This window comes from Lepus europaeus, chromosome 11, assembly GCF_033115175.1.
Source record: "Lepus europaeus isolate LE1 chromosome 11, mLepTim1.pri, whole genome shotgun sequence".
In the NCBI taxonomy this organism is placed as follows: Eukaryota; Metazoa; Chordata; class Mammalia; order Lagomorpha; family Leporidae; genus Lepus; species Lepus europaeus.
In genome coordinates, this window is record NC_084837.1 from 81,997,272 (window position 1) to 82,018,175 (window position 20,904).

The 20,904-nt window shown below is 47.3% G+C and overlaps 1 pseudogene; it reads left to right on the forward strand.

Annotated features, from left to right (window-relative positions):
* Positions 1–482: 482 nt before the first annotated feature.
* On the forward strand, positions 483–14,380 carry LOC133770587 (high mobility group protein B3-like; annotated as a pseudogene).
* The last annotated feature ends 6,524 nt before the right edge of the window (positions 14,381–20,904 follow it).

The window sequence follows — 20,904 nt, forward strand, 5'->3', positions numbered from 1 at the left end:
CTATGTGTTTCAACACTGAAATTAAAGCCACGACAAATAATATAAGCACGAATTAAGCTAATCAAGAGCGTCTACTAATTTTACAGTACTTCACATGCAACACACATACACAGCATACACAGGGCATGGCTCCAGTGTTAGTACTGCTGTGTTCTAACAAGGAGACAGCTCCAAATCTGATTTGTACAACATATAATCTCCCTATTTTCAAAGCAATTTGAAAATAACTAATTTGCTTAACAATTAAAATTCATTTGTTAGAAGTCAGTGATTGAAGAAAACAGAAACTGAAGGTGGGAAGGGTTGTCTTCCTGAAGGCAAGAATCCAAAAGATCTTCTTGGAAGGCACTTCAACGCTCCTGCTCATCGCCTGTTTTACTGAACACCTACTGTGTGCCATGCACTGAGGCAGGAATTTTATGTAGACTGTCCCATTCATTCTCTTATTCCCAAGACCTAATACAATACCTGCCGCATAGTACATGGCTCAGGAACTGAAGTTACCATCATCACCACTCTTCTTATTGACAGGTAGAATCACAAGTAACAACAAGGTGTGCTGCTATAAGGCTCAGGTGACCCACAAGCCCTGCTCCTGGCAGCTGTCAACCACCAAAGTGATGGCTACAGGGGAGTGAGACAGAATGAGCACTTCGGGGCTTCCTCTCTCAGCTCTCCATACAAGTGACAAAATCAGGTTACCATGGGGCTAAAATGAATTAACCTAATCACCCCTGCATTCCTCATCAGAAATCTACAGCATGAGTTCGAACAGAGGCTTGGATACTTCACGCAAACTGCTCGTCAGTCAAGCTGCAAAAAAGAGACTTAATTAAGAAGGTGATCGTTTTAATCATGACATCCTTGAGTGGCTTCTCCTTGAGAGCCACTGTTTCAGACAGCTGATGTTCATCAGCTCACTTAAAGCTCATCACATGCTCTTGTGGTGTTATTGGTTTTCATGTGCCACTTCACAGATGAGGAAAGCAAGTCCCAGATACACGGAAGGCCAGGGAAGATCAGCGGGCAGCCCGGTTGGCACCTGCCAAGTCTAACAAGGAGGCTGCAGCAAGAAAGGCAGGGATCCAGGGCAAATCCTGAGACAGCCCGACGGAGCGCAGGAAAAGGTGTGGAGTCTGGTAGGCTCAGTCTTAGGACCCTTAGCCTAGGAAGATGAAGAAGGAGAGGCAGAGTGAGGCTATGTAGGTCTGCGCACAAAACAATAGGCTAGATGCCGGGAATGAGAGAAGTGAGAACATGTAGGGAACTAGATGCAGTTATCTACAGGAATATAAAGGGCAAAGATAAAGACCTGGAGTTGGCATGGTGGCTTAACGGGTAAAGCCACAGCCTGCAATGCCAGGATCCCATATGGGTGTCTGTTCAAGTCCCCACTGTTCCACTTCCAATCCAGCTCCCTGCTAGTGCACCAGGGAAAGCAGCAGCAGGATAGCCCAAGTCCTCGGGCCCCTGCACTCACGTGGGAGACCCACATGAAGCTCCTGGCTTCAGCCTGGCCTAGTCCTGGCTATTGTAGTCATTTGGGGAGTGAACCAGTGGATAGATGCGCGCGCTATCTCTCTCTCTCTCTCTCTCTCTTTCTCCCATTACTCCCTCTCTCTTTCTCTGTAACTCTGCCTTTCAAATAAACACATGTGTTTAAAAAAAAAAAAAGATAAAGACCACAGCCCGGAGTTAGAGATAGGACAAAGAGAAGGCAAGTGTGCTATCAAATTTTTATGGATTCTCTACTAGGTTTCTGACTTCTTGCAAAGCTTTTCCCATGTATTGCCTCATCTGATCCTGTAACAGTCCCTTCAGGGAGCATCTTAAGTTCCTACACAAATGCTCTGTTGCTTGGTAATTTAAATTCAGGGCTTGTAACTGCATTCTACAGGAATAACCAGGCTTTTTCAAGTGTTCGTGATCTGTGTAAATTTATGGTCACCGTCACTCAGTCTGTTGTGTCTGCCTACCTCTCTGTTTCCATTTCACCGTCCAATTTAGTTGGAAGTAACTCTTTCGTCTCCTTCCATCAGTCTCCATATCTTAGAGAAACTTAGGGTTTCCAAAAATAAAACTCCACTCATAAAACATACAAAGCCATTTCTGGGATCCCAAAACATATTGCAGTGTGGGTGGAGCCAAAAGGGATCTTTGAAAGCTGGAATAATAAGTTGCAGGTGTTCAAAAAGCTGTTATTTAGCTATGAGAAAATTGAGTGTCTTTGATGGGAAAAAAATAGACTAAGTATATCCTCTTTCACAAGGAACAGAGATTGGATAGGTCTGGCAGAAAGCACCCGTGTCATTTAGCTGCTGGAAAAGATAACGTGACATGGGCTCCACTAACAGCTGCCACACTCCACACAGATCAGAATCTACCCCATACCATGCCCTCTGTGAATGCTGCTTTCACTGTAAGCAACGCCTGGAAGAATAAACCACAGCTTGTTTGAGACAAGTGACACAACAGTGAAGAGCCTGAAGCTGTTACATAAGGAATGACTCTACTTTTTTAAAGATTTATTTTATCTATTTGAAAGACAGAGTTACAGAGAGAGGTAGAGACAGAGAGAGAGGTCTTCCATCTGCTGGTTCACTCCCCAAATAGCCGCAATGGCCAGAGCTGTGCCGATCCGAAGGCAGAAGCCAGGAGCCTCTTCCAGGTCTCCCACGCAGGTGCAGGGGCTCAAGGACTTGGGCCATCTTCTACTGCTTTCCCAGGCCATAGCAGAGAACTGGATCGGAAGTGGAGCAGCAGGGACTAGAATTGGCGCCCATATGGGATGCTGGTGCTTCAGGCCAGGGCTTTAACCCACTGCACCACTGTGCCACAGCGCCGTCCCAGAATGACTCACTTTAATGAGAAATATTTCATCTAAAATGGTGGGAGAGGGACCAAGGATCAAGGAGAAGCAATCTTGGCTTTCAATTATGCAAGAGGCTTCCATGTAGAATTGGTCCATGTGACACAACCCCAAGGAACAGAACTAGAAACAGAAATAACAACAATGAAAGCAACTGTCCGGGGCCAGTGCTGTGGCGCTCTAGGCCAATCCTCCACCTGCGGTTCCGGCATCCCATATGGGCACCGGTTCTAGTCCCAGTTGCTCCTCTTGCAATCCAGCTCTCTGCTATGGCCTGGGAAAGCAGTGGAAGATGGCCCAGGTGCTTGGGCCCCTGCACCCACATGGGAGACCAGGAAGAAGCACCTGGCTCTGGTGTAGCTCCATCCGTGGCAGCCATTTGGGGAGTGAACCAACGGAAGGAAGACCTTTCTCTCTGTCTCTCTCTCTCTCTCATTGTCTGTAATTCTACCTGTCAAATAAATAAATTTAAAAAAGAAAGAAAGAAAGAAAGCAACTGTCCTATGTTGTGTTCTTGCTCTGCTCCAGACTGGACACTAAACACATTGTATTCATTATCCCAATGAATTGCCACAATCTTAGTATTAATGTGTGGTCATTAATAAGCAACAGATTTAAAGCCAACATAGAGAAGAATATTGTCACAATCAGACTGACCCAGAGATAAAATGGAGTGCATCGGAAGATACTGAGTGCCCAGTCACCATATATGAACAGTTCTGTGCTGGAAAACCCTAGGCAAGGGGAAGTTGCAGAGACAGTTCAGGGATGAGAGGGACAGACGAGTTAGACAATACCTCAAGTCCCGTCTATGACCTGTTAGAATAAAATGCAAGGTCCAACCCAGGTAGGACTAATAGATGCTTTCTGAAACTGAAAATCATGAAGCACAGGGAAATAGAAGAAATCAGAACTTATTTCAAGGAAAGAGAAAAGTTGTTAATAGAAAGACATCCTCGGCCGGCTCCGTGGCTTAACAGGCTAATCCTCCACCTTGCAGCACCGGCACACCAGGTTCTAGTCCCGGTTGGGGCGCCGGATTCTATCCCGGTTACCCCTCTTCCAGGCCAGCTCTCTGCTATGGCCCGGGAAGGCAGTGGAGGATGGCCCAAGTCCTTGGGCCCTGCACCCGCATGGGAGACCAGGAGAAGGGCCTGGCTCCTGGCTTCGGATCAGCGAGATGCGCTGGCCACAGCGGCCATTGGAGGGTGAACCAACGGCAAAAAGGAAGACCTTTCTCTCTGTCTCTCTCTCTCTCACTATCCACTCTGCCTGTCAAAAAAGAAAGGAAGGAAGGAAGGAAGGGAGGAAGGGAGGGAGGGAGGGAGGGAGGAAGGGAGGAAGAGACATCCTCGATAACAACAAAGTCCCATCTCTAGGGAATGGCTTCATTCTGGGCCGTGCAACAGCAAGAGTGATAAAGAGTTCCTGAGGCCGTGAGCAGGCTCCTGGTTCTGTGTGAAAACTCCAGGTGAGGTGCTGGCTTTATTGGATCCTTTCAGAACTGGATAGCTCCCAGGTTCCGGAATCCAGTGGAAGGGAAGCCTCCAGAGCTACAGGTTCTGACCACATCCTTTCACTGTTGGAACTACTGAAAACATATGCATGACAAAATGACCTCAGTTCATTTTCTAGAGACAACTTCATGTTCTCTAAAAGGACTTAGGCCACAAAACCTACCAGCAGCAAGGACAGCTTTGGAAAAATAAACTGGAACCTTTAAATATAATAGTGGGAGGGGTCGGCAAGGTAGTACAGGAGGTTAAGCCACCACCTGCAACACCAGCATCCCATCTGAGTGCCCTGGTTCAAGTCCCATCTGCTCCACTTCTTTTTTTTTTTTTTTTTTTTTTTTTTTTTTTTTTTGACAGGCAGAGTGGACAGTGAGAGAGAGACAGAGAGAAAGGTCTTCCTTTTGCCATTGGTTCACCCTCCAATGGCCGCCGCGGTAGCGCGCTACGGCCGGCGCACCGTGCTGTTCCGACGGCAGGAGCCAGGTGCTTCTCCTGGTCTCCCATGGGGTGCAGGGCCCAAGGACTTGGGCCATCCTCCACTGCACTCCCTGGCCACACTTCCAATCCTGCTCTCTGCTACTGCACCTGGGCAAACAGCAGCAGATGCTCCAAATGCGTGGGCCCCTACCACTCAAATGGGAGACCTAGATGGAGTTCCAGGCTCCTGGTTTCAGCCTGGCCCACTGCTGGTGGTTGTGGAAATTTGGGGAGTGAACCAGCAGTTGGAAGATCTCTCACTCTCTGTCTCTCCCTCGCACTCTGTAACTCTGCCTTTCAAATAAATAAGTAAATCTTTCAAAAAATAATACTGGATGCATTTTGGATATTTAAGACAAAGTGTCCAATTGTGTCAATTGTTCCAAACCATCTCCAATGTCCATCTTTGCACTTCTTCCTAGTTTTTGTGAGCTCTTCAGTCTAAAGGAACAACCTGATGTATACTTTCAGATGTCTTCTCAACAAGAAAGGGAGAAACAGAAGGCAGAGAATGAAGGAGATGGCCAAGTGGAATGGAATACTGAGGGGTAGGAAAAGAGAAAAGAGAAGAAAGTTACATTCACAGACTGCAAAAGCTCTGGGGTTGGGCCCCTTTAAAGAAAATTAGGAGCTGGGGCAGGTGCTTAGCCTAGCGGTTACTACATCTGCATCTCATTTTGAAGTGTCTGGGATTGATACCCAGCTCTGGCTCCCGACTCCACCTTCCTGCTAATGCAGAACCTGGGAGGCAGTGGTGATGGCTCCATTAATTGGGTCCCTGCCATTCACATGGGAGACTTACATCAAGTTCCCAGCTCCCAGTCTTGGTCAGCAACCACGCTCCTGGTGTTTGGGGAGTATACAGGTGAATCAGAGTGTTCCCCACCAACCGTGTGTATGTTTCACTCTGCTTCTCAAAAAAAATATTTTCAAAAAAAAAAAGCAAAGAAGGGGCTGATGGAATGATTCTACTGAACAACAGGACTAGAAGAACCAGGTCTACAGGATAAAGCTCAGAGGACAACTGGAGGACAGAAATGTCAGTCTTCACCAAACATTTCTTCTGACTGCTCCCCTTAGGAACACCGAGAGAAGGGGAGTGAACATCAAGTCAGCACTGAGACGCTGCTGCCCCAGCACATCAGCCACCACACCTGCACAGGGACCGGCTCTGTCCCAGGAGGGCAGGACTCCGATTTGCTAAATGAAGTTTCTAGAAGAAGCCCCACGCTCGTGGGCAGCAGCAAAAGGCGCACACAAACTCAAGCTGGCGAGCCTCCACCCAAAGCAGCTTCTCCCAGTTCCCTTGCAGAAGGCAGGTTTTCCCCTCCACGTAAACAACAACAATTTGTTTTACTTTGATGGGTCCTCTTGAATAATGGTTTCATCATTAAACATCTGGCTTCTTCCTAGCAGATTAGGCCTCCAATGAGGAAAGTGTGTTTATAATTCTAATTTGAAACACAGCACATTAATATGCTGATTCTCATAATGTTTGCCTTAACCTGTTTGGAGAAATTATGACTACAAATATCTTGTACACAACACCTCTAACTACCAGCTTGTACAAACAACATAAGAGCCGGAGCCCTCTCATCCAGACGACTGGAACCACTTCAGAGGCAATGATGATTAGCGCTTTGGCTGGAAGCCATATTTTACACATCAACCCAGCATCTGTCTCCGCCATGCCGTCCCTGGCTAACAGACCCACCTCCGCTGTCACTAATAAGCACGTTCACGGGAGCCAGATGGTGTGCCGGGAAGAGCTCTTGCGTTTTCCTGCGCTAGGCACACTGGAGGGAGGGAGCCTCAGCCAGCTCCAAGTTGTATTTCCTGGGGCTCCAGGTTCTTGCAATGCTGTGTGCAAAGAGGCGCCACTAAAAAAGAATGTAAATGAGGGCACCATTCATTATTTACAGTTGGCATCTCGCCATCCCCTCCTGCCCTGAGCAAAGGCTGCCTGGAGGAACGGGAAAGCAGCTGAGGAGAGCAGGGCCATCCTGGAGGAGTCAGGCCATCGCGAAGCAGTGTCTCCCTGCTGCCGAGGATCCTTCAGGCTCAGCTCTCCTGGCCCACGGAAGAGCTGAGCTTTTCACTTCCTTCCTAACAAAGCACTCAAGTTCTTCGGCCTCCACGTTTCTATCAAGAGCGTCAACTGACAAGCTAAATGCGAAAGGCAGACTTGCTGCTATATTCCCACTCATGGCCCCATGTCTGGGTTGGAGTTCAGGTGCGGGGGAAAGAATAAAGTGGAAAGGGGAGGGAAAATGAACAGATCATCCAGGGCAGAAACTTACAAGCACGTTCTAGACCACACTGGCCGGGAGGTGCATCCAGAGAATGGTTCACAGATTGACACTGTCACACTGGAACATTTCACCCAGGCTTCCGTGGCTTCTTGCCTCACTGATTTTAACCAACAGGAGAGCATGCACCACACATTAACTAACTTCTCCAAAGTGCTAGCTAACACAGTGTCCCAGAGGTCATCTTTAAACTCTAACCATGATTTTCAACTCCTTAGGTGTACTTGTTTACTGGATGTAAAATGTACAGCTTGACATTTTGAATGGATCAAATTTATCTCAGCGCAAACAGCAAAACTCAACAGTCTTGTTGCCAGAGCTGTTTTGTGTGTTAACTGTCAAATCATCTGATTTTAATCCCCATCAGAGTCTTTTCCTTTCAATAATATAATCTGAACTGATTTTCAAAATGCAAAAAAGAGAATAATGAATATATCTGTATGTTCTCTTTCTTACATAGGAAACATTTTTCTTGCCTAATAATATAAAACATACTACCTACTAATGTTGCTCAGGACTGATGACAAGTAACAAAACTCTAGTTAAAAAGGAGGAGACAGGCCAGCGCCAAAGCTCAGTAGGCTAATCCTCCGCCTGCAGCGCCAGCATACCGGGTTCTAGTCCGGGTTGGGGTGCCAGATTCTGTCCCGGTTGCTCCTCTTCCAGTCCAGCTCTCTGCTGTGGCCCGGGAGTGCAGTGGAGGATGGCCCAGGTCTTTGGGCCCTGCACCCGCATAGGAGACCAGGAGGAAGCACCTGGCTCCTGGCTTCGGATCATCGTGGTGTGTCACCACAGTGGCCACAATGGAAAAGGAAGACCTTTCTCTCTGTCTCTCTTCTCTCACTGTCCACTCTGCCTGTCAAAAAAATAAAAAGGTGGAGGCAAAGAGAGGTGATTTGCTGGCTTCTGTATGCAAACTATGGGAAGGGCAGAGACACAGCCAGACTCCACATCAGTTTGATCCAGAGACTCAGGGGCCACTCTCATCTCCCTACATTCCCTCCTTCCTCCCTCTTTCTTCTTGACTTTCTTACATCTGCACCTGTCTGCATTTTTGCTTCCATTTCTCTGGAAATGGACACATTACAACTAGGTCTACAGGCAGTCTAGGCTTATAGCCGTATAGCCATATAGACACACCACAAGGAAAAAAAAAAAAGTCTTATCCACAGCTATGCTTAGAAAAAAAAAAAAGCAGACTGCTGGCTGGCCTAATGTGAGTCACATGCCCATTCCTGAGCCAGTCACGTGACCAGATGCAGCATACATTATCATTGGCTGGGACTCATCTCTGAAGCCAGGAAAGAAAACAATGGATATCCATCAGCATTGGCTGAAGATGAACTAAAGCTATTTCCCAAAGATAAGGTGCTTGATTTTCTTTTTTTTTTTTTTTTTTTTTTAATTTTTGACAGGCGGAGTGGACAGTGAGAGAGAGACAGAGAGAAAGGTCTTCCTTTTTGCCGTTGGTTCACCCTCCAATGGCCACCGCGGTAGGCGCGCTGCGGCCGGTGCACTGCGCCGATCAGATGGCAGGAGCCAGGTGCTTATCCTGGTCTCCCATGGAGTGCAGGACCCAAGAACTTGGGCCATCCTCCACTGCACTCCCTGGCCACAGCAGAGAGCTGGCCTGGAAGAGGGGCAACCGGGACAGGATCGGTGCCCCGACCGGGACTAGAACCCGGTGTGCCGGCGCCACAAGGCGGAGGATTAGCCTGTGAGCCGCGGCGCCGGCCAAGGTGCTTGATTTTCTAAGGAGAATGCAGGAAGAAGTCCTGGGCAACGGAAACACATATCCCCCAGGTTACTTTTGGAGGAGAAGGAAGCTAGGCTAGATCATTTTCCATTATTTCAGGTATTTGCAGCAACAAGCAAGTTTACTGCTATCGTCTTGTGTAAATGAAGACAATATTGTGTATCCTGACACCATTTTTAGTCTTTCCCTGTCAGAAGTTGAGAAAGTTTGCCGTTCTAGCTACTACCACTTCACTTCTAATATTTTCTGGTCATGGTGCTTTGTTTTTGTCTTAAGTGAAATTATATGCAAAAGAGTTGGAAAAGACACATAGCGTGACAAGGGCTATGTATCAGTGAGCAGCTGCCCCCCCCCACATTCTTGCCTCTACTCCAGTAAAGCACCTTCAGCTACTGATTTTGTATTTACCTCCATAGCTCTAATAGCAACTTTTTCCTTTTGAATTTTAGGCATTACTGATTAATCTCCCCTATTAAAAACAGGCATCTAGCTTTTTCTCTGCTTCCTTTACCCACTACAAACTACACACAGGCATATGGCACAGGCCCCTATGCTCCCAACATATTTTTATCATAATTTTGTTTTGTTCATTTTTCATCATTGACATTATAATTATGTTAATGTTATTCACTGCTTAGCCCTACAGTACAATGTTATACTTACTATTCTTTTCCATGCTTTGCTTACTCTAGAGTTAGTATTTATCTGGCTTTTTGGTTTGGCCTTGTTTTCTGATTTTCTTGGGTTTTTATGAGCTCTTATATTTCATCTTCAAACCCTCCAATTGCTCTTCTTCTAGTACATTCAAATACTACCAATTTTAGCTTTGTAAATTGTTCTTTCCCGGACCTTCTGGCCGTCCCCAACCTTCTGGCTGCTCTTAGCAGGCTGTATGGCTGCATCTGGGAATCCCCTTGTCCATCATGCTGAAAATCATCTTCACCTCTCTTTTATATTACACTCTCCTTTTCCCTATATCCACATTTTCTTCACTTGTTCACCTTTGCTTGCAGAGGATACTTTATTCAGTTGTTCTATGAGAAAAAGCTGCAGGAGAGGTAAACGTTTGCTACTGTACATGCTGGACAACCTGCTTACTCAAACCTTACACCTAAACTGATGTTTTGGCACTTTTCTGCCCACTCACTAGGCACTTGATGGTTGTTTTCATTCTGAAAATACCTGTCTTCCAGGTCCAAAACCTGCTGGGGTTATTTATCTAATCATTTCTTCATTTTCACTTACTCCATTCTCTGCTTCTGTAATTTCTATTACTCAGATGTTACACCTCCTAGTCAGATGCAATTTTCTTTTTCTCCTATTTCACATTTCTTTGCCTTCTTCTTCTGTATGGCTTCTAAAAGAATTCCTCAGTCTTACTCTCCAACCCTGGGAGGGAGCTTCTTCTTCCTGAAGGTCTCTTGTTCTTCTGATTATTCCTCTCTTACAGCATTCTATCCTGGTGTTGTAAGTACAAACCCATCTCCTACCTGTCTTTCTCCCTGAATTATCTCAATTTCTTCACGTATGTCTTCTGGTCTCTTTGTATAAGTGTCTGCTTTTCATTTTAGAGGAGAGGTAGCCTCAGATACCTGCTCAGCCTACCTGCCCACATTTCAGATTACAGCACTGAAAGCTGATAGGAAGCTCTGATCCATGTGTTGGGTGTCAGCGCTAGTCCTTATGCTAGAGTTGGTCCTTAGAGTGACCTAGCTGGGTTATTTCCGTGTTGGACTTAGATTAAACAGACACAAAGTTGCTAAACTCCTGATTTTTGCAGTGGCTAAGACTAGCAAACCAATGGTCACCAAGGGTCAGGGTTAGCCCATCGGTGATGTCCTGTTGGGACCACGTCCCTCACATGACCTGACCAGGGCACCTCAGCTCTGTGATCTTCTCAAACCAGTGTAATCACCAGAAAGCATAGGACACACCCAAAGGAGGGATATTCAACAAAATACTGGAACGTTTGCTTCGAAAGGACCAAGGTCATGAGAAATGAGGAAACACTTTGAAACTGTCACCAACGGAAGGAAGCTAAGGAGACATGAACAAATACGCAACGCGGTATCCTGGATTTGGTCCTGGAAAGCAAACAGATGTTAATGGAAAAACTGATGCAATCAGAATACTCTGTGGTTTAGTTAATGGTACTGCACCAATGTTAGTTTTTTTCTTTCAATTGGATTTATTTTATCTGTTTTCCTTTTATTTGAAATGCAGAGGGAAACAGGGAGAGATCTTCCATCCCCTGGTTCATTCCCCAAATGGCCACAACAGTCAGAGCCTGGAATCCAGAAATTATTCTGGGTCTCTCACATGGGTAGCATGGACCCCAGTTTTTAAGCCATCATTTGCTGTCTCCCAGGGTACACACTAACAGGAAGCTGGATCAGAAGCAGAGTAGCTGGGACTTGGACCAGGCACTTGAATATGGGATGCAGGCAATCCAAGCAGTGACTTAACTGTTGCATCACACACCTGTTCCCTAATGCTAATTTCTTAGTTTGAATAAGTGTATCATGGTTATGTTAATAGTGAAAGCTGACTGAAGGGTTAACAGAAACTGTAAACTGTACTATCTTCACAACTTTTCTGAAAATTTAAAATAATTTTTAAATAAAATATTTTTTTAAAAACAACCAATTTAGCATTATAGTGTAGCAGGTAAAGCCACTGTCTGTGATGCCAGCATCCTAGCTGCTCTACTTCCAATCCAGCTCCTTGTTTTCCTTGGGAAAGCAGCTGAAAATGACCCAGTTCTTGGGCCCCTGCACCTATGTGGGAGAGCTAGAAAAAGCTCCTGGATCCTGGCTCCAGCCTGGCCCAGCCCCAGCCACTGTGGCCATTTTGGGGAGTGAACCAGCAGATGGAAAACATACTCTCACTCTCTCTCTCTCTCTCTGCCTTTTAAATAGATAAAATAAATAAATTTTTTTTTAGAAAGAACCAACTTATTAAATAAGGCTTAGGGAAGAGAAGGGATTACTGAAATGATGTTTTAGTAAGAGGTATTTTGAGTAATACAATTAAATTCACACTTTAGTCAAATCAATGACCTACACCTGAACAGGGCTTAGAAGTGTTCCATTGCTCAGAAAATCCATCTATGTTTTTACCTTTGCAGAATTGTAAGTTGACAATCTTTCACAGCCATTATAGTAGTATTTAACATTTAGTAGCATTTAACATCTCCTCTGTTAAAGATCTATCCCAAGCTCCAGAAGCTACAGTGAAGACAGCCCCACATTCCAAGTCATGTTATCTCCCAAGATCCAGCCCCTCAGTAACCTACAACTGCAACTCAACAGCTCAGTAAGACTAATACTATTCATTTCTAAAGTGTAGTTGGAACTCATTTGCTCTGAAATTTCTGTCTACTACAATTTCAATCGCTAAGACTCCTTTTTAAAACGGTCTATAGGCCGAGTGTTTAGCTTAGAGGTTAAGACATCCATTAGGATGCCAACATCCCATGTTGGAGTACCTGTGTTCAATCCCTGGCTCTGGCCCCAGAGTCCAGCCTCCTGCTATTGCAGACCCTGGGAGGCAGCAATGATGGTGCAAGCAACTGGGTCCCTGCCACACACATGGGGGACCTAGATTGTGTTCCCAGTTTGTGGCTTCAGTATGGCTCATCTCAGTTGTTGTGAGCATTTGAGTAGCAAACCAGCACATGGAAGCTTGCTTGTGCTGTCTCACTTGCTCACTTTCTCTTTTGCACGTGTGCTTTCCCTCTCCCTCTCTCTCTCTCTCTCTCTCTCTCTCTCTCTCTCTCTCTCTCTCTCTCCTTCCAGCTCTCAAATAATAAATAAATTTTAAATTTAAGGTGATATAAAAACATTAGAATTATATTATTCTCTTTATTATTATTACTATTGTAATGCATTTTCCTACATACACCAGCCAACAGGCCCACCCCACAGGCTAAAATTGGGGTGGAAAGATTATTTACTATTGATGAACAAGGGCTATGACAACCCACACTTTCTATGTCAACGCTCACTCAGTGGGTATGTACTGAGCAATTGTGTTTGACCATTAACTCTTCTAGGTCCTAGGGATGCCAAGAGAAAAGCAGACACAGTCCCTAGTACGACAACTCTGGCAAATATCTGAAAATTGTTGGAAAAAGGGAAGCTGGATATACTACTACTCTACCAGCACATCCTCCTTCCAGCTACATCTATCCTGATGCCAACCTTGCATGTATGTTAGGAGACATATGTAGAAATGCTCCTAAGAGCCTTTTGCATAATGGTCATCATGCAAAAAACAAGTCATCAACAACAGATTCAGTTCATAAATACGATGCATTCACAAAGTGAGGTTTATACAACCATGGAAAAATGAATGAGCCATAGCGGTACCGATCAACAGAATAAATCTCATAAACCTGATAGAAAATAAAAAGCCTGTCATAAATGAGTACAAACAGAACAATTCCATTTACATAAAGTTCAAAACAAGACCAAATCAAGTGATATATCGCCTAGAAATACAGATGCAGGTGGCTTTTAAAAACTCTAAAGAAAAGCAAGTTAGTAATTAACACAGATCCAGGATAATAGTTACATTTTAAGAGGAAGAGGCAGATCAGTTCCGAAGGGGACACACAAGGAACAGGGAGGAGACTGGCACAGCCCCATGTCTAAGATGACAAACCTGAGTGTGTGATTTTGTGGTGGTTGTTGATGACACATGGACATTTAAGCAGTATTTTCTATGCATGCTACTGTTCCTAAAAATCAGGTTAACATGTGTTATAGCTGCAACCGTAACAAAGTAAGACAGGTGGCAGCTCTGGTGCAGGCAGTTAGTGTGAGACTGGGGAGCACTGAGCCGCCCGTCATGCCCTGCACTGCCCAGACCAGCGAACAATACAGTCAGGAAGCCCAAGGGCAAGATGTCTGCTTACACCTTCTTGGTGCACTTGGTGCAGACCTGCAGAGAGCAGCACAAGAAGAAAAACCCAGAGGTCCCTGTCAGCTCTGCAGAATTTCCCAAGAAGTGCTCCAAGGGGTGGAAGACAATGTCTGGGAAAGAGAAATCTAAATGTCGTGCAATGGCAAAGGCACATAAAGCACATTATGATTGGGAAATGAGGGATCATGGACCAGCTAAGGGCAGCAAGAAAAAAAAAGGACCCGAATGCCCCTATAAGACCACCGCCTGGATTCTTCCTCTTCTGTTCAGAATTCCGCCCCAAGATCAAATCTACAAACCCTGGAATCTCTACTGGGGATGTGGCCAAAACGCTGGGGGAGACATGGAGTAACCTGCGCAACAGCAAAAAGCAGCCATGCATCACTAAGGCAGCAAAGCTCAGGAGAAGTACAACGAGGATGTTGCTGACTGTAAATCTAAAACCGAGTTCGATGGTGCAAAGGCTCCTGCCAAAGCTGCCCGGGAAAAGGTGAGAGAGGAAGACACAGAGGACAAGGAGGATAAATAACAACCTGTTCTGTCTCCCTGTGACTCCTAGAGTAGGGGAGCGCCTGGACTGGCACATCTCTCATTGAGACGTGTCTATTGCCCTCAGTAGGTTTAATTAACGACAATTCGAGCTGATCACATTGCAGTTTCCCAAAGTGCTCTAGAAATCGTTAGTGGTGTACATGACATGGCCTTGGGTGTCTGGAGCCCCTGACACTGTATCCAAGTTGTACATATTTCCCAACAGGTTTGAAAGCAAAAGGCATTCTCGTGTTCTCCTTGCCCTGTGCACTGCTGCTGGTGTGCCAAGGCATTTCAGGATGTTTCTGGCATCTTCACTTCAGTTGCAAGGCAGTGTTAACTCTATGGTTGCGGGCTAGAGCTCCTGAGTTACCCCCTGTATGTATCTACAGTTTGTAAAAAGAGCAAAACAACTGAGACAAACTCCCGAAGCTCCTTGCGTGGCACTGAGGCTGTGGGGAAGGTGCCTGAGCTCAGGGTGTGCAGTGTGAGGCTGGACCCGGACACTGCAGTGGGCACCCATTACGCTTCAGGTTGTCTTGTTTCTGTACACAGTGACACAGCATTCTGCTGCCATTTGCAGCTGTAAAAAGGGGGGGGGGGGACAGCTGGCATGAGAAGGGTTGTCTTTTTGTTTTGTTTTTGTGTTTTTTTTTTTAGTTAAATGTGGTAGCTTTTAAACTGGCTTTTTAAACTGTAGAACTCTTTAGTGTCAGCAAAGTGAAGGCTACTGCCCTGGAGGGAAGTTCAAGAACCTTCTGAATTCACACACACTTTACAATGTTCTGTTATTTTGTATGTTTAGAATGTTCAAATGTTTTTTTTTTAATTTTTAATTTTTGACAGGCAGAGTGGACAGTGAGAGAGAGACAGAGAGAAAGGTCTTCCTTTTGCCGTTGGTTCACCCTCCAATGGCCGCTGCACCACGCTGATCCGATGGCAGGAGCCAGGTGCTTCTCCTGGTCTCCCATGGAGTGCAGGGCCCAAGCACTTGGGCCATCCTCCACTGCACTCCCTGGCCACAGCAGAGAGCTGGCCTGGAAGAGGGGCAACCGGGTCAGGATCGGTACCCCGACCGGGACTAGAACCTGGTGTGCCGGCACCGCTAGGTGGAGGATTAGCCTAGTGAGCTACGGCGCCGGCCTTTTTTTAATTTTTTAAATTTATTTGACAGGTAGAGTTATATACAGTGAGAGAGAGAGAGAGGAAGGTCTTCCTTCCGTTGGTTCACTCCCCAAGTGGCCGCTACAGCCAGCGCTATGCCAATCCGAAGCCAGGAGCCAGATGCTTCTTCCTGGTCTCCCATGTGCGTGCAGGGCCCAAGCACTTGGGCCATCCTCCACTGCCTTCCCAGGCCACAGTAGAGAGCTGGACTGGAAGAGGGGCAACAGGGACTATAACCCAGCACCCATATGGGATGCCGGTACCGCAGGCAGAGGTTTAACCAAATGAGCCACAGCGCCAGCCCCCCAATTTTTTTTTTTTTTTTTTTTGACAGGCAGAGTGGATAGTGAGAGAGAGAGAGAGAGACAGAGAGAAAGGTCTTCCTTTTTGCCGTTGGTTCACCCTCCAATGGCCGCTGTGGCCGGTGCATCGTGCTGATCCGAAGCCAGGAGCCAGGTACTTCTCCTGGTCTCCCATGCGGGTGCAGGGCCCAAGGACTTGGGCCATCCTCCACTGCCTTCCCGGGCCATAGCAGAGAGCTGGCCTGGAAGAGGGGCAACCGGGACAGAACCGGTGCCCCAACCGGGACTAGAACCCGGTGTGCCAGCACCGCAAGGCGGAGGATTAGCCTGTTAAGCCACGGCGCTGGCCCCCCAAATGTTTTTTAAGTTAAATAAACAGTATTACATTTTTAAAAAATAAGATGGACTACTTAACTCCAAGTACCTACTAAAAACAGGTGCAGGGAAGGTATCTGGTCTACCTGTTAGGATAGTGGTTGGGACACGGGAGTCTCATATCTGAGTACCTGTGTTCAATACCCAGCTCTACCCTTCACTGCAGGCCGGCAGCAGTGACGGCCTGTGTGGCTGCACTCCTGCCACCCACGCAGGAGACCCTGACTGGGTTCTTGGCTCTCAGATTCAGCCCTATCTGGGGACCACTGCAGGAATTTCAGGAGGGAACCAGCAGGTGGCTGACTTTTCTTTCTCCTTCTCTCTCTCTCTCTCCCCCTACCTCAAATAAATTTCAAATAGGTGTCATATTTGCTACGTGTATCATAACTTGTTTATGTGTGAGGTTGAAGGGAGTAAGTCAACTCTGCCTGAGCAATCTGGGAAGACTTCAAGGAGAAGATGACTTATGACAGAGCACAGTGAAAGGACCACGCCCACAAAATGCCCAGAACATAGGCAATAAGCCCCATCTGGGAAACAATGCATTTCCCCCAAAAGACAAACACCACATATTCTCACACATGCATGGAAGCTTTAAAAAGCTGATCCCATAGAAGTACAGAGTAGAGATAATTAAGGATAGACAATGGGCACCAAAGCGCAGCCAGGTGGGAACGGTAGTTCTAACAACAACAGCACAACAAACAGCTACAGTCCCTAACAATCAGTTTCATGTTGCAAAATAGCTAGTGGAGAACTTAAAGGGCCCCAACACATAGGAACAACAGTACTGGGGGAGATGAGATCTTAGCTGCCCTGAGCTCATCATCTCTCCCACGTCTCAAGTTCTAATTCCGTACCCCATAAATAAGCCTGGATACTACATATCAGCTTAGGAAAAATACAATCACTACAGAAAAACAAGGGAAATGTGTCCAAGCTTGTCTTGAGAGAATGGCAGAAAGTAACAAGTAGAGAAGCAGGCAAGGGAAGAGGAGTCAGTAATAGTGTCCCCTTGCAAAAAAGGGAATTGGACAGGATTCCCAGAAGCTAGGAGGCTTATCCAACACAGCCGTGCTTCGTCCACCCTAGAAGCCCTGGGCAGGATGGGCGGTCCAAGGCGAGACCAGGGACAGGGAGAACAGGCAGGACACCACCATAAGAGATCCCATTGCCTAAACCAGGGCAGGAAATGCGGGAACCAGGAAGGGAGGCTCAGGGACTTGAGGTCCAGTCAACAAAGTCTAGTGAGTAGTTGGATGTGGAGGTGAATACAGAGGTATTTAGGATGATCTGCCAGAGTCTCACTTGGGGGTAGGTAGCGTGGCACAGCAGGTTAAACTACTGCCTATGATACCAGCATCCCATACCAGAGCACTGGTTCAAGTCCCAGCAACCTCAAAACTGAAAACTTGGGATCCAAGAACACTGGGAACTGGGGAGGAAAAGAGATCCTAATGATGAGGTTCCTGAGGCCTTTACACACTTGCTTGTACACATGCTCATGCGCGTGTTCATTGATCAGCTCAGCACACGGCCACCTTTAAACCTGCTGCCGTCCAGCTGTATCACGGAAAAAGCAACACTCCAGCATGAGCAGGAGGTCCGGTGCTTGGGGAGGAGGAAGCGGGAAGCAAGCACTGGAGAATAAACCAAAGAAAGTTTACCCATTTCCTGAACTCACAGTGCTACTCCCAATGCATCATCCAGGCCCCAAAATGATCACAGCAGATCTCTGCTAACTGCATTATGCCCACTTCTGCTAGACCAGGAAGCCCAGGTGGGTCAAATTCAAAGCATCGCCAAGATCAGCAGGTGAGAGCTAGAAGCAAGACTCAAGCCCAAACAGCCTCTCCACGGGGCATCCTGGCACCATTAGCAGCCTCACCTGGCCTCACACCCTGGGACGTAATGACCTTCGCAGAGAGAGCAAGGGTGAACACAGATAAATGAAAGCAGGGGGAGAAAGTAAGGATAACACCAGCATCAGAAGAAGCAAGTGTTTGAATTGGGGAGCAAGGCAGAAGGACTTGGGGAAGTGAAGAGGGGAGGGGGCTTGACTCAGGAAAAGCCTTGCAGCCATCAGGGGTAAAGCTCCAGGCCCCTGGGTTCAGTGTATTTGAGAAGTCATTTGTTCTCAGAACCCCAGGGCACGCAGAGACTGAAACAAAGCTAGAGTCGGCGAGATTTACTAGAATCCATACCAAGCTTCAGAGGTCAAAAATCTTGGTCCGTAGGATCGATGAATTTCCCGACTTGCCTTCTTCAGTGGTGAGAAGTAGAAGGTATATCCAGCTGGGATTTGGAAATCGGGTTCACATTCTGTTTGTGTGCTTCTTAGCATGTACCTCCCCGAGAGAACCAATGTGGCAACAAAAGATAAAATAGAAAGGACTGGATTTCAAAACACCAGCCCAAAGCATTGCACCTGCCCCGCAGAGGTGCCATCAGCAGGGCTGCCTGTGCACAGGCACCAGACGAACCACAAAACCAGAGGGCTTGCGTCCTCCACACAGAGGGTAGCAAACCCAGAGGCCTTGACGCTGTTTCTTGGTTAAGCTTCAGTCAATAAACCTTTGGTGGAAGGAGCTAATTTTTTTTTTGACAGGCAGAGTTAGACAGCGAGAGAGAGAAAGATGCTCCTTCTGGTTCACCCCCAAAATGGCCACTACGGCTGGGGCACTGCGCCGATCCAAAGCCAGGAACCAGGCGCCTCCCTCAGGTCTCCCATGTGGGTGCAGGGCCCAAGGACTTGGGCCATCCTCCACTGCCTTCCCGGGCCACAGCAGAGAGCTGGACTGGAAGAGGAGCAACTGGGACAGAATCCGGCACCCCAACTGGGACTAGAACCCGGGGTGCCAGCGCCACAGGCGGAGGATTAGCCAAATGAGCCGCGGCGCCAGCCTGAAAGAAGCTAATTAACTCCTAGCTTCTATCAAGTGTCTACCAGGTGATATGCAGGGCCAGCTCCACAGGTGCACAGCCACGCAGGGCCCTCAGGTTGGGACTGATGCGTAGCTATCGTGAGCTGCAACTCAGAACCCTGTTTGAACAAGGAGCCCAGCGTTCTCACTTTGTGCTAAGTCCTGCAAACCTTGTGCTGGAGGCCAGTGCACCGCCCTTTGCCTGGAATCCAGAACACAGCCACATCCTCCGGGGATTTGGCAAGCAAGTGGATTACCCTGAGAGCAAACCCTACCACGCTAAAACGATACTGAAGGAAAGAGACGAACTTACATATTTTGATCCTCAATCCCATCTTAGATGGGGCGCTCTGAAGACGAAAGCCACCATTTAGCCTCAGGACAGGCACTGGATCACTTGCACATGAACACACACAGGGATACCTCCAGACTCACACACCCTGATGAGAAGGGAAGGTACCATCCTGGGCTTCTGTGTCACCTGGGGCTGAAGGACCCTTACAGGGAGAGGGACAAGAAACTAGGCCTGGGCAAATATCAGGGGCTTCTTAAGAGGTTAGATGTTCCCCCGAGTCTAGCGGGCAGGACGTTCTCTGGGAAGGAAAAGTCAATCCCCTTCAGAGAATCTCTAGGCATGCCCAGAGCAGAACTGCCCCTCCCCTCCGGGAAACCTCTGGGCGTGCCCAGAGCAGAGCTGCCCCTCCCCTTCGGAGAGTCTCTAGGCGCGCACTTATGATGTCACTGCGACCAGCCAATCCTGTAACACCTCAGCACTCTCCCTCAGCACTCTCCGTCAGCATTCTCCGGTATGCTAATTGTCCCTCCGAACCAGCCAATCCCGTAACACCTCTGCATTCTCCGCCCGCATTTTACGCCCGCATTTTACGCATGCGCATTAGGAATATGCTAATTCGTTGCCTATATAACCTGTGTGAAACTGCCGCTCAGGGCTCCTCACCGCCTGACGTGGGGGCTCGCTTGCACAAACGTTCAATAAAAACCTCGTGCTTTTTGCATGAACTTGTCTGGAGTCTGGATCTTTGGGCATCCTCCCAAGCAAGTGGGCATCTCTGCAACTGAGAGGTCCAACGGGGCATTGCCATGTCCTACGCCAGGGACAAAAGCAGGGCTCCAGAGCAGCCGTGCTCAGCGAGGGGCTCAAGTCAACAGCATTAGCATCACCTGTGAGTTTAGAGCCACAGTTTTTTGTTTTGTTTTGTTTTTTGTTTTTTTTTTTTTGACAAGCAGAGTTAGAGAGAAAGGTCTTCCTTTTTCCGTTGGTTCACCCGCCAAGTGGCCAGCGCATTGCGGCCAGCGCGCTGTGCCGATCGGAAGCCAGGAGCCAGATGCTTCCTCCGGTCTCCCATGTGGGTGCAGGGCCCAAGGACCTGGGCCATCCTCCGCTGCATTCCCGGGCCACAGCAGAGAGCTGGACTGAAAGAGGAGTAACTGGGACAAGGCCCACCCACACCAGCTAAAGCAGAAACTCAGGGGTGGGAGGGAGGGGTTAACAAGCCCCCAGGTGATTCTGATCACGTGCTAAAACTGGAGGCTCACTAGCCTGGATTACCAAATTAAATCACTTTGAGATTTAACTTTTTTTTTTTTTTTTTTTTTTTTTTTTTTTTTTTTTTGCTAGGGAGGGTGTGCTGAGGGGAGAGCCGGGCATCTTCCCCCACACCACAATCACTGGCAATTCCCAAAGATCAGGATCTCTGTGTGTGTTTCCTGCAAAATTCAATCTAACTCCCACACTT